Consider the following 13,678-nt stretch of genomic DNA (forward strand, 5'->3'; position numbering starts at 1 on the left):
AAACCAGCGAAAAGAGTAACCAATGAAGACCGAGAGACACAAGAAGTGATTCAAGGATCATTGTTAACTGTCAGTGTATGCAGTTAGATAAGTGAGTGTTACTGTCGCCATCCCACAATCCCATTACTTTCCTCAATAAGGCTTTGGCAGGCCAGTGATTACCTCAGGAAAGTGTGAGGGAGGAAGAAACCTAATAGAAATAGGATCGGGTCTTTTTTTTTTTTCTCTCTTTTCGTTTTTTTTTTTTTTAAGGGTCCGTGGAGCCAGATCTCTCTCCCCCTTCGAGGTGATGTCTCCAGGCACTGACCAGGTAATGCAGTGTAATGGAGTACACGTGTGGGTGCCTGTGGCCCTAATGGAGAGAGGTCGTGTCAGAGAGAAATGGGGAGTGCCTGTCGTGCCGCTTGATTAAAACTGATGGGCCAGGGTAAAGGGGCCACCCAACATGGCCCTCCCAGCCCAGACCTCCTCAGACACACTTGCAGGCGGACACACGTGCGTACACACCTTGCCTCGGAGTCTATTATTCAATTTGGCCCTTCTAATGACCGGTGAATTAGGCTGCCAGAAGCGATTTGCCTTCTGAGTGCTACCGCTGGACGTACAGGCTTCCCCTCGGCTCTGCATATTAAGAGGCTTCCAGTCAGACGCCGACGTCCCACCAAGCCTCTTCCAATCAGTGGATTTATGAGCTTGGATGAGGAACGTATCCGAGACAATGAACACTTAATAAAAATGGGTTTCATGCATCCTTTCAACTATTAGATGGAAATCAAACAGCGACTCGAAAGATAATGGATATGGGGCAATCGAAAAGTTCTGAAGCTGTCCTTTATGAAGAAAAAAGGTTTGCTTTATTCAAATATAACCACGATCTTGTTCAAAGTAATTATCTTGTGCAAGAATACACCATTTCTTGCAGAAAGTTTTCTTGGTGTAGAGGCGTACCAACAAATCCCCAATCCGCTCAGCTTCAACTTCATCTTGAGCTTGTTGCAACGTTGTCAATAAGCACAGGTAGAGTTGGGGTGGAGTGTGCAGTGTCCACGAGAAAGGTGCAGCACAAAGTTGCCAATGTGTAGTTTGTAACCAATGCATGAAGATTTTAGGTTTCCACAGACGTTAAAGGTTGAACTGATGCTGCTTTCCAGCTACTTCCTCGGAAAACAAATGCTCTGTAGCGGGTCTTTTATCACTTCTGCTCCACAACACCATAAACTGCTTGGATTTTCCGAGCTGTGAGGCGACTGTAAAGCAGCATTGAGGTTCAAACTCAGACAAATTTAAGATGCACAACAACAACAACAACAAAAAGGTATGATTATATTCTATGGAACTTCAAACTCTTATCAATGGTGATGATGCTCAACGTGAAGCTTCTTGTTTGACCTCATGTAGCCATGAAATCTCCTGTAAAAGGGGTTCAAACATTGATGACACGTCGATCCATGACATATAAAAGCTAATCCTCACCACTGCTTTATGTACGTGTACATTTTGCATTCGTGTGCAACAGCGGCGGTCACACAACTTCCTAATTGCACCTCTTAAAGCTGTCAACTGACAGCGCGGATGCACAGATGCCTATAGAAATATGAGATCATGCGATTATAAAACTGCAATAAATGCCACTGGAAGAATTGTCCCTGGGCTGAAAGTATGAGACGCTCACAAAACCAATGACTTCCTGTTGCATGCATGTTTTTTCCTATCTTGTAATCCAACAAGTCCTCTGAGCTCATATGGAACAATACCCTTTAAAAATCACTGTTTTAGCTCATTAAAATAACTGAAATGTGAATACATAGTCCAACATCCAGAACAAAGTAGATTACAGTTAAGAGTGAATATTTTATTATTCAGTGCTCCCTACTTCAAAGATAATCAAATACCATTGTTTTCAGTTATAATTAGGTTGTTGCACATCTATCTCAACGCCAGATGACTTAAATACACTTTTTCTTCGGCTACTTCGACATATTTTCATCACCAAACAGACATAAACCTGCATATATTCTATACACAACAGCTTGGATAATTGGGTCTGAGTCTGTATTTTTAACTCCTAATACATTTTGCCAGATTATCACTTGATGAAAATGTCATCATGAAACGCACCAATTGGCACACAAGGCAAAAATTCAATTATCGAAAGGCGATTATGGTGCAAAATGGCCTGAAGTCTCCGAAAACCAGATAAACCAGAAAGCCAATTGCACAGGTTTATTGTATATAGGTGGAGTGGCCGTCGCAGTAACTTACCATAAAACCTCAAGTTTGTGTCTCCTGCACACTCATTAAAACCTGTGCAGACATTTTTCCTTTATAGATTCTTTAGGTCCAGGTATCAGGTTTGATAATAATAATAAAACTTCTCTACTTTTGCTTTCTTCCATCTTTTCAAGGTTGTTGGGTGGCTGCCTCTCCTCCTTTCACAAGGAGCTGTAAAATCTATTTGACAGCTCTGATTTATGACACAGCATAGGCACCGAGCGCCTGTGGGGAAAGAGTGTATGTTTGAGAGAGCGCGCGGGCACGCGTGTGTGTGTGTGTGTGTGTGTGTGTGTGTGTGTGTGTGTGTGTGTGTGTGTGTGTGTGTGTGTGTGTGTGTGTGTGTGTGTGTGTGTGTGTGTGTGTGTGTGTGTGTGTGTGTGTGTGTGTGTGTGTGTGTGTGTGTGTGTGTGTGTGTGTGTGTGTGTGTGTGTGTGTGTGTGTGTCAGGCTCATGGAGGACCACCGCTGCTTTGCTCAATGTTCAAGTACCCAGCAGAGGACCCAGGTAGGGGACTCCCGAAAACTCATGCGCACACACATTTCTAGGTCTGTGTATGTGTGTGTATGTGTGTGTGTGCGTCTCATTCACTTGTGACTGCAGGCATGAGCACCTCAGCATAGCGAGCACAGAGTACGCAGCACAGTACGTATCAGGGAAAGAAACTGTGAGCCAAAGTAACCCAATACATTAAATTTCACATCATTCGAAAGTTATAGTTTGACTTAAATTTAACAAATCCTAAAAAGCTGAAATTTCTTGTCTGGCCACATTTTCTTCCAAAGTGATGTTAAGTTTCACAGTTGTGCAGCCGTGTAGATACTTCCCAACACCTGAAACCTTCTGCACAGGTAGTCCCAACCTGTTTTTAATCCTTATAAATTCAGTGTGTATGATTTAAGCACATCAGAGCACAGAATACGAACAGTCTTTAAATACCTCAATCAATCTTCTTACATTAACTGTTGCCAAAATCAGCTCTTCATGCTAAATGCAACACAATTGAGACACACAACAGGCAACTTTCTCTTTGAAGAAACACCCAGAATGGAGAAAAAACAAACACTGATCGCATTAAGGATAATTTCATTGGACCGATTATTGATGCTGCAGTACATTTACAACCACATTAAGTCACGTAAAACAGGCTTTTATGGATAAATGAAAGCAAAGGTGGTGCGCAAATCAAATTCCTAAAAGTTGTAAATTGTTGGTCTCACATGTAATTTATGGATTATGGTCATTTCAAGCACATTCGAACATGGTATTAATTGAACACACTGCACATTACTGTATTAGTGGGTTTATCTCGAGGGGGAAATATGAAATCCATGCATGCTTACCGAAACCGACATTCAATTTCACATCTTTATCAAATTACTTGCCACAATTCTCATGGATGCTCAGGGTAGATGTGTTTGGTCTCAATGTAACTCAGTTGTAGTAAAATGGGAAAGTTTGTGGCCCTAAAAATGAGCAGAGCTGGCACTCCCCGTCTTAGCGCAGTTTGTTTGAAGGTCACCAAAGGAAGCTCATGAAGAAAAGTCCAGTCTGCCAGTCTTCTGTAACATGGGGGAGGTATAGCGGCTGTTTGCAGGCTTTGGCAATGATGAAATCTGAAATGTATTAATATATTTTAGCAAGAGATATTTCATAGCATTGGTGACAGCTGCCATACAGGGTGCTCAGATTAGAAGTCCAGCGTGTTGCTCAAGGAGCTCGAGATATGTTCAGGGTAGGAAAAGGGAAGCTTTGCCGGCTGAGCCGCAGTCACCCATATTAATGTTCTTAATCTTTCTTAAGTGTCGACATGATTCAGAAATGTCTTTGAGGTGAAGATGTATTTGAGCAGGGCAATGAGCAAACCCAAAAGCAGGACTGAAAAAAATAAGAATATGTCTCTCCTGCCAACTCTTTAAGACACCAGAGTCTGGGATAGTAGCAGCAAGAGACTTCGAGATAGACGTGAGATCTTCACAGAATGATACTAAAGGTTCTGTATCCAGACATCCGTCAACGCTGCCGTCAACGACGCATCGATGCTTCATTATTAAGACAGATTTCCCATCGATGCCATCCCTTCCCAGCTCTGCTCAGAGCCAGAAAATATTTATTTTGAAGTGTCACAGGTCACTGTGCTTGTCTACTTGTGACAGAGGGGCCGGGCATTTCCTGGGAGACTACAGTAATCTACTGCGCAAAACAAAGCAATTTTTCTAACATATCTAATAAAAATAGACTAATAGAAGAGAAGAAAGCTCATAGTTTTATTCCACTGATGTCTGAGTGATGTGCAGCTGGTCTCATCACATTCGCGCTTATAAATCCAGCATCGATTCTATCCTCAGATCATTGAGAAAAATGTGGCAGACACACCAGGGGCTGGAGCTTCTGAACAGTTCAAGTAAAAACGCATTGTTTTGGCGTTTTTTTGTGTCAGAAAAGATTGGCGTTTCCATGGCAGCATTTTGAAAACAATGTCGAGCTGTCGGTGATTTTTGCAATGACACGATACGCATATCTACAATTCACTGTAAACATTAACACGGTACAGAGACATTCGTATGGACAGATAATGAAATTGGATTGCTATTCAGGGTGACTCTTGTGAAAAGTACTACCCTCAGTGCCATTTTTATGCATTTGCGTTTTCAGTGACTCCGAGCACCGTTGTCGTGAAAACGGACTCTCAAAACGCAATGAAAGTTTTCCGTCTTCACTTGACTACGTCTTGGTAAATACTGAATAAAGTTGATATAAAAATGAGTCACTACTGCCTTCTGTTGCACAGATGTGACATAGCACATATTTTAAATGCTGAACCTTTAAACAGTGGATTTATTTTGCATGACTATTTGTTGGACTTTTTTTTTTTTTTTTGATAAACTATTCTTGGTGTGCACTTCTGAAAACAAGGTGCCAATTATTGTGATAAAAAAAAAAAATTGTGACTGTTTTCATTAAATTTGAACATTCCATTCAGAACTATGACTAAGAAATGCAATAATGTGCATTTCTTTGTGAGGGTATTCAGAATTCTGTCACAAAAGTTCAGAGTTGCCAATTATTCTGATGTCGTATTCTTATTTTTGCGGAACGAACCCGTCTCCCATCAGCCACGTCGAGCGAGGCTCAGGAGCGTTTTATCTCAAGCTTTATAATTTTCCTCCCATCTGTCCGTCTCACCCCCCATCACACGCTCCTCTCCTCTGTCCTTCTGTTTTTCCTCGCCTGGATGCAGACACCTAACACCGTTCGTCACGTTCAAGGCCGGGTTTGGATGCGGCGGGACCCTTGAAAGAGAGAGGGAGTGAGAGAGCTAGAGTGGGGTGGGGGGGGGGGGGGCACATGGGTTAGTATGGGGAATGGTGGAAATAAATGCCGTGCGAGGACACCGACGTGTCCGTGTAGATTTGTGTCTCTGCGCCTGAGACGCTGTCATCTAGGAGTTGAATTTCACACCTCGCGCCCTTGCTATTGTCAGGAGGAGGCAGCCGCGTTGATGGACGGGTGGGAGAGGACAGGGTGGTGGAACCTTTCCTGGATAGGGGTGGGGGTGGGGGAGGTTATAAAGGCCGTGACAGCTGACAGAGGAGGGGAGGAAGAAGGTGTTCATGGAAGATGGGAGTGTGAAGACAAATGTACAGTCCAACGAGCAATATGAACACTTTCGGTGGTGGAGATTGATAAAATCGAGCTTCTCTCCATAAAGGTTGCACTATTTATTGAGGGAATCTCATTTTCACCACACCTATTAGATGGATGTGTTGAAATAACCTTTCCATATGCATATGCAACAATCTCGACATGTATCCACCTCTCTCTCTCTCTCTCTCTCGCTCTCTCTCTCTCCTTCCTCAGTCTGTTACAGTCATTAGCGGCATGCTAATCAAAGCTAATTACATTGAGACAAGCAGACACAACTCATTTCTTATCATGACAGAGTGCTGCTGTGTTTGTGGTGCTAAATGAGGCACTGCTCATAATCAACACCCCCCGCCAAACCCCCCCCTCCACCCCCCCGCCCCCCCTGTCTGTCTGTTAGGTAAATGAATGCCACTGTGTTTTCTATTTGATTTCCTTTGGTACCGTTGTCAAACGTTAATCGGCTTGTTGGAGGCGGCAAATCTATTTTCTTTATGTTTACACGCAGCAAAACAAGCAAACACCATGTAATCAAAGAAAGCGGCACCTAAGGAAGGTGAAGGCAATCACGGTTAGTCAATCATTTTAAGACGAAGAGTAGAAGTGTGAGGACGCAGTGAATACAGGGACGAGGACGGAGGGAAGAGGGAAGAATGAATAAAAGGTTATCCAGGAGGAAAGAACCTTGTTTCAAGCAAAGTCTCATCCACAGCGATGGGCTGTGAGCGTCAGGCAGTGTAGAACACACACACACACACACACACACACACACACACACACACACACACACACACACACACACACACACACACACACACACACACACACACACACACACACACACACACACACACACACACACACACACACACACACACACACACACACACACACACACACCCATTCGCGTTGCACAAGCTCATTTTGGAGATTTTGCTGGCACGGCAGAAAAGGCCTCTGTTCGCCCATTTTCCATATTTCATATACGGCCCATTGGAAAGCGTCGTCTGCAAGTGTCATGGCTTGGCACATTTACGAGAGATGCACAGAAGAGCTTATCACTTGGAAGATATGCTCAAATTCAGCATTTTGAAAGTCACCGTGCGCTGTATGCTAATCCGCGTACGGAGCAAAGACACATTAGGACCATTTACACAGACTGACGCCGCTGTCAAATATTGCTCCTGCAGTACATTTAACGCCATCATTGCAGTCGAAAACTAGCGTTTTACATATGGACTAAAAAGAAAGAAACAAGGTCTTCTTTAAATGCAAACTCACACTGTATTTGGTGGAGGCATTAAAGGCAATAAGAGGAACAGATGAAAAGGGGTTTCATTAACATTTTTACATTTGTCAACATTAAAAAGCAGAGTTTGTCTCAGCGAACACAATTGGACTTTTCTCTTCATACTTCCCGAAAGTGAGGCAGTCCAATGAAACAATGTTGGGTGAAAGGGCACCGAGTCTCTGCTGCAAAATACTTCCTTTCACAACTTCTCTGTTTTGCTTCGTTGGCTAATCTGTGCTGATCTGGATGAAGATGATCTGCACAACCTTTTGTTTTCCTCAATCCAGAAAGTATCTTGTTTAGGTTTTTATTCCATTATTGTTCTTCTTTAATGCATAGACTACATCAGACCCTTATCTGCTTGAACCTGAAAGTAATGTAATCATAGTGTAAATCAAATAAAATTCAATTTGGACAAAGCTTACAGTACGAGCAATGTAGAATAGAGATAAGAAACATGTTTTTTCTTCTTGTTTGCAGGTTTGTATTTTTAAATATGGATGGATTTTTACAATGGATGTTTTGCAAAGTCAGAGATAGTAAGTAAATAATTGTTTTTTTTAAACAAATATTGTTTACTGAGCTTTTTCAGAGGAATACAATGAAACGTTAAGTAAGAAAATCAGTTATTGTACAAGAGGAGAAAAACAATTGAGCGCATGAGTTCAAGAAACAGGAACCAGAATCCCATCTATAGTAAAAACAATTAAAACATTTTTTTTTAAATAAATACAAATATGAGAACATTGCATAGGTCTAGAAATAAGCATGAGATTCATCTTTTTAATGAGGTCTAACGCTATAAATCAGATCTGACAAAAGTAGAGTCACACTCATTTTTTTCAATTTGAGGAAAATACAGAACATGTTGAATGGTGTGACGATGTGAGAAGGACACTGTCGATTTCTAGTTAGAATGAGCCTGATCGCCAACAGGGGGGTGAAGAATCTCCTATTCGGTTTGGACGCTGCGATCGAAGGGGCTGAAACGCCAAACAGACCTCGGACAGGGCGTCAAAAACCTGTGACCAGGAGCCACTGAGGCCTGAACGAAGTCAAACCGGAATCTTGAGAGCCAAGAAAACCAACTTCAACCAACTTAACAAAAGCAAATCTAAAATCATGCATGCCATGAAAAAAAAAAAATTGTTTGTTCAAACAACTGCAGAACTTTTGAAGAGAAATTAAATGGCTACATTTGAAGCCATAGCTTCTGCCGGAATTTGCGATGAATAAAGATCCTTCGGAGTGCAGCTGACCTCCGTCCACCCTTGTGTGAGCACCCTGAAGTGTCCTTGTGGAAGACGCTGATCGGCACTTAATGGGCTGCCCGGTCCAGCAGCGCCGCGCCGCCTCTCCCCCTTCGCTGTCAGAGAAAACCGAGCTGAAAGATTTTCTCCAGCCGGCCTCAAATTATTCTTCTGATGATTGTCTTCTGTAAGTATGTGACCTCGTCATCACAGCTAGCATTAGCCACTTACCCACTGGGCACTCGGCGCAAGTCAAGCACTAAGCAACTTATCAGGAGGCTTCTGGCGCGGGGCATTAACGCCGCCTGAGAGAGCAAACAGAGCCACGGCGGGCCCCTAAGTCCCGCTTAGTCATCGCTTCTCTTAGTGCGGTGAAAAAGTGCCACTTTCATTCCCGTGGTGATAAGGGCGAGCGGAAAAGGCGGGAAACGGACCTGTGTAATGCTGATGGACGTAGTCACTCCAAGAGTGGGGGGGGGGGTGGCTGTTCAAATCAGAGGCCGAGAAAGTGCAGCATCAGCAGCGCCGGGTTTACTTGGATGAATAGAGTGGAACGGGGCGGCGGGCGGGCGGTGGGTGTCAAAGCAAGTGGCTGAGACATGGCTAATGCTGTCAGTGAGCTGTGGCCACCTCAGTAATTACTACCGTTGCCGTTAGGCTAATCCCCGGAGCAGAGCAGCAAACTCAGGAGGGGCGAGCTTAGAACCTCCGACGGGCCGCCGTCACTCCACTTCAATTACACCCAGACACGGACCTGTCTCACCCCGAAAGAGAGAGAGAGACAGAGAGAGCGAGAGAGAGGGAGAGACGGGCGGAGGAGGCGCACAAGAAAGCAACTCTCTAATCCAGACACATTTAAATATTTACCACAAATTATATATTTACACCAAAGAGAATGAAGAACTTTGAAATAGTGTGCAGGGAGAACAAACACACCGAAAAAACAAAAACAAAACAAAGATGCATGTTTAATCAAAACCCGACACAAGCGGGCATTTCTCCATCTGAAATGTGTGTGTGCTATTTGGATTCGGTCCATCTCCGACATGGAAATGCTTGAGACACAAGCGAGAGGATAATTTGCACCGTCAAACATCGGAGGATACGAGCTGTCGCCTCGTCTCTGTCAGAATTGTTATTACAGGTCTGGTCGCCGCCGCAGACTGAAGCTAAAACGAGGAAGATGAAAGCAAGACAGACTTAAGAAAACCTTGATGGCATTCAGAGTTTACCTCAGATATGTTTGTCGACCCTGCAGGACAAAAAAAAAAAATGCTCCTTTTGAAATTCACCTGTGGAAATGGAATTTTCTAACTTTATTCTATACTTATTTTTCTTGAATTGCAACATTAAAGTCGGACTGATTTCTTCTAGATACAAACATCAAATGCTTCCTTTTTATCACCACTTCATCATACTGTATTAAATCTCTATTCATGATGTTAACTGTCATTTATAAAACTTTAATTTCATGGTATTTGTTTTTTTTTGGTTTATTATTATTTTGTGAATAAAATGCATGCAACTTATTAAGGAACTGCCCTTAATGTAATAATAAAATGATCTGAATCTAAAAGTGGATTTTCACCACATGATTGAGCAGCTGCTACAGATTTTTTTTTTTTTTTTTACAAATTGACAGAACTTGAACCTGCGAGGAGTCACAATGACCCAGCTGTCGGGTCAATAAAGTTTGACTTTTACTCAAGAAGTGTGGTAAGTTCCAAGTTAAGTAAATAATAAATAAATAAAAAAGTCCTATGTGGTCTCGTAAGCCTGTTGCACATCACTGATTGTCCATGCAGGAGAAGCTGGATCAGATCAGTAAGCAGCTGAATGACCACAGACTTTCAGACGACGTACAGTTTTGCAGAGAGAAACAAGATTTCACAGCTTGGACACTGGCACCCGGGTAGGTTTTTTAAAGCACACGCTCTCTCTTCACTTGTCCTTCATCATCCACAATAAGCTTCAGATGTGTCCCGGCGTCCGAGCTGCCACCCTGCGGGCTTTTTACCTTTGCGCTCCGAGCGTTTCTTGCGCCTCCTCTTGAACCTGCGTCGGATCAGGCAGTAATAGGAGCCCAGGCTCTGCGCGCCGTTGGTCAGCAGGGCCATGGCTGCCTCACGCCGCTCCAAACAGATGGAAAACTAACCGGGGCGATTCAAAGTTCAGACGTCTCTCCTTGTCCTTCAGTCCCCGAGCAGGCAGCGCTCTCACGCTCGCCGAGTCTGCCGAGCTGAAGGCATGCTCAACGCCACACACCTGCAGCGCTTCTTTGTTTCTACTTTAGTCCTCCCCTCATAACCCAACTCTCGATCCATCCCTCCCTCCCTCCCTCCCTCCTCCTCCTCCTCCGCCTCTCGCTGCCTCTCTCCTCCGCTGTCTCCATGTCTGCCCTATCAGTAGGCGGCGCGGGGAGGCGATGGAGTGGAGTGTGAAAAAGGAGGAGGGGACTCGCCGGGGAGAGAAGGAATGAACACACGGAGCAGCAGAAGCAAACTACCAGCCTGATCCCTCCTCTCGTACTACCTGGCATCTCCGACAAGGTGAAGCGGCATCACAAATCATCCCTTCTTTTCCAGATAGGTGAACCTCTCTCTTCATTCATGTGTTCTCTCGCTCAAACACACAGATATTAAGCATCGTGCTACAAAACAGTGACCCATGCATTGCTGGAAAACCCTTGAAACTTGTCCTTGTGTCCCCCACCTTGTATCGCGTCTGACTAAAGCACTCTGCCTCCCTCTGGTGGCAAAACTCTGCAAATGCACGAGAGGAAAGCTGAACCATACCTATGATCGTCTATTGTTGACACACGCAACCTAACAACAAATCCACTGAGGAAAACAAAAAGGAAAGAGAAACAGTGAAGAGAGAGACTACTCACCTCTGGCTCTGCGGAGACTCGAGTGTTGAGAAACAAACCTGACGGAAAGAGAAAGAGAGAGAAGTAAGTGAAGAGCACAGATGTTGGCCGACTGGGAAGTTTCTGGACGGCACACAATAAAACTGGTGATGTACTGCGAGCAGGAAAAAAAAAAAGTGGAGACCCTGGGCCATGTTTCCACATCAGCTGATGCTTCTAAATGCAAAAAAAAAAGAAAAAAGAGAGAAAAACTCCTGCACAACCATGTTTGAAATGATGGGAGATGAGCGAGGTTTCAGCGACTGGAAGGTTTCACTTAAAGCAGGAACGATGCGTTTCCCCTCAATCGGTGTGCCGTTACAGAGCTTCCCTCCAAACATTTTATTTGGCAAACACGCAGCTCTTATTAAGGCACGTGATCCGAGGCTTTCCGCGGACAGCTGGTACACAGATCATCGATCTCAATCAGCCAGACTTCCTCAGAATAAACATGTTGCTCAAGTGTGGAGCTGCGTGGAGGAATTCAACACCACGAGCCACATTTAGAGCGAAGTAACAACTGAAGGACTCTCATCTTTCAGGAAAACATCTGAACTGTGGCTTTGTATTGTCAGTGTCGGGTCTGTCTTGTTCATTGTTGAACAAGATTGTTGCACTTCATCGCATAGAAGCAGGAAGGGAAGAAACTAAATGAGAACTGTAACAGTGTCCTATACAATTATCGGAGAAACATTTATCCCATGATAAATATGAAGAATGCACCAAGTTATTGAGTTTTCTTCAATGCTTGTTTACCTTTTTTCACTCAATGTAAATGCTATTGATCTGATAGATCCAACAAGTTCATCCAGCGCCATGATGGTTGTTCTTAAAGGGCCGGCTGTAACTTTGAAGATAAATAACATTGAACAAGACCGAGGTAAACCAGTGCCTCTGCAATTAACCTTTGTAAAGTAAAATATATTTCTCTGTTATTAAAATATGATTAATTAATCCACATGATCATCAAGGATCAGAAAAAATAAACCATGTAAACATCTTGCACTGTGACAGTTGTCTCTCTTTTAATCGAAGGAGAATTTTTAAAATTTTCTTGGAGGCTAAAGCTTTCAGGTTAAATTTTGACATGTTTTTCAAGATCATCTCACTTAACTTCCTCTCCTCTGCATGGATTTTTCTTCTCCGGCATGTTGGTATTTTTTTGCTTGTCGATAATTTCTATTAATTCCTACCCAAACTAAAGTTAAACACAAATCTGGATGCAGGATAATATCATTTTGATTGGCATAAAGTCAGCATGCATTTTGATAAATACAGTTTATTCTGGACTTATATTTTAGGACTATTGAGAATTTGAAGTCCTCAAAGGCCACGTAAATTAACATGGGTCTCAAGTTTGACACGTGTGATTAGTACCGCGTTTCTAAAATCTAACAAACGTACTGAATTTACTAGTCAAAAGATTGTGTTGCTAGTCTTGAACAAAAATCTGAGAACACAGAAAAAAATGTCAACATTCCTTTCACAAACTGAAATGTTTCCAAAGCTTTAGATTTTTCGAGCAAACGCTTAATAATAACAACAACAACAAAAAAAAAAAGCAAAATCAAAAATATATAAAGATAATGAGATCAGATGGTCTATGCATATTTCTCAAATCAACAATGTCTATCACAATATAATTCAAATGTGCGTGAAACATCTCAATTTATGTGATTGCTTCATCTTGACTCAAGTCATTAAAGGAGCAAAAATCGCTCGATTCCTGGCTCCTCAAAAGGCGTCGATTCGGTTCGGATTTATGGAAACATTAAAACCCGTATGGATTTTTATTTTCTTTCTCCATTGAATAGTATCTATCCTTGCTCTTAGTGATGACAAACTCTGCTTGCCGTTGTTAAAATACAATGACAATGTTTGAATGCTGTAACAAAACTTGACACTTTCCATTTTGTAACGACAAACGAACACAGATTAGTCCTTATGCTTCTTATCCTTGAGTGTTAGTTCTATTATGTGCTCCATTTGCGACTTGAAAAAGAAAGTTTGACAGAGCGTTTCAATATTTAACCATGTTGAGAGTCTCATAATGGACCACTGGGGAGTGTGCGGCTCTTCAAATGCTGACAAAGTGACAAAGTCATCAACTCTGTTGGAGTTTATCCAACGGGGGTCTTTTTTAACTGTGTGGGAGTGAAAGGAGCCCAACATTCACACCATCATCCATCAATCAGCCGTAACATTAGGACCGCCTGCCGGATACAGTGCACCTGATGGAGTCGGAAGGATTGATTTGAATAAACCTCCGAAGGCGTGCCACGAGTATTTGCGGCACATCCTTCAGGTTCTGTG

The 13,678-nt window shown here is 42.9% G+C and overlaps 1 protein-coding gene across 1 annotated transcript in view; it reads right to left on the minus strand.

Annotated features, from left to right (window-relative positions):
- Positions 1–13,678, minus strand: part of adarb1b (adenosine deaminase RNA specific B1b) — a 133,531-nt gene that overhangs the window by 37,368 nt on the left and 82,485 nt on the right. Inside the window, exon 3 of the mRNA XM_080498343.1 lies at positions 11,348–11,385. The gene's annotated coding sequence lies outside the window, so the exon portion shown is untranslated. The remainder of the gene's footprint in view (positions 1–11,347; positions 11,386–13,678) is intronic.

Source organism: Blennius ocellaris, assembly GCF_963422515.1.
Source record: "Blennius ocellaris genome assembly, chromosome: 6".
NCBI classification, from domain to species: Eukaryota; Metazoa; Chordata; class Actinopteri; order Blenniiformes; family Blenniidae; genus Blennius; species Blennius ocellaris.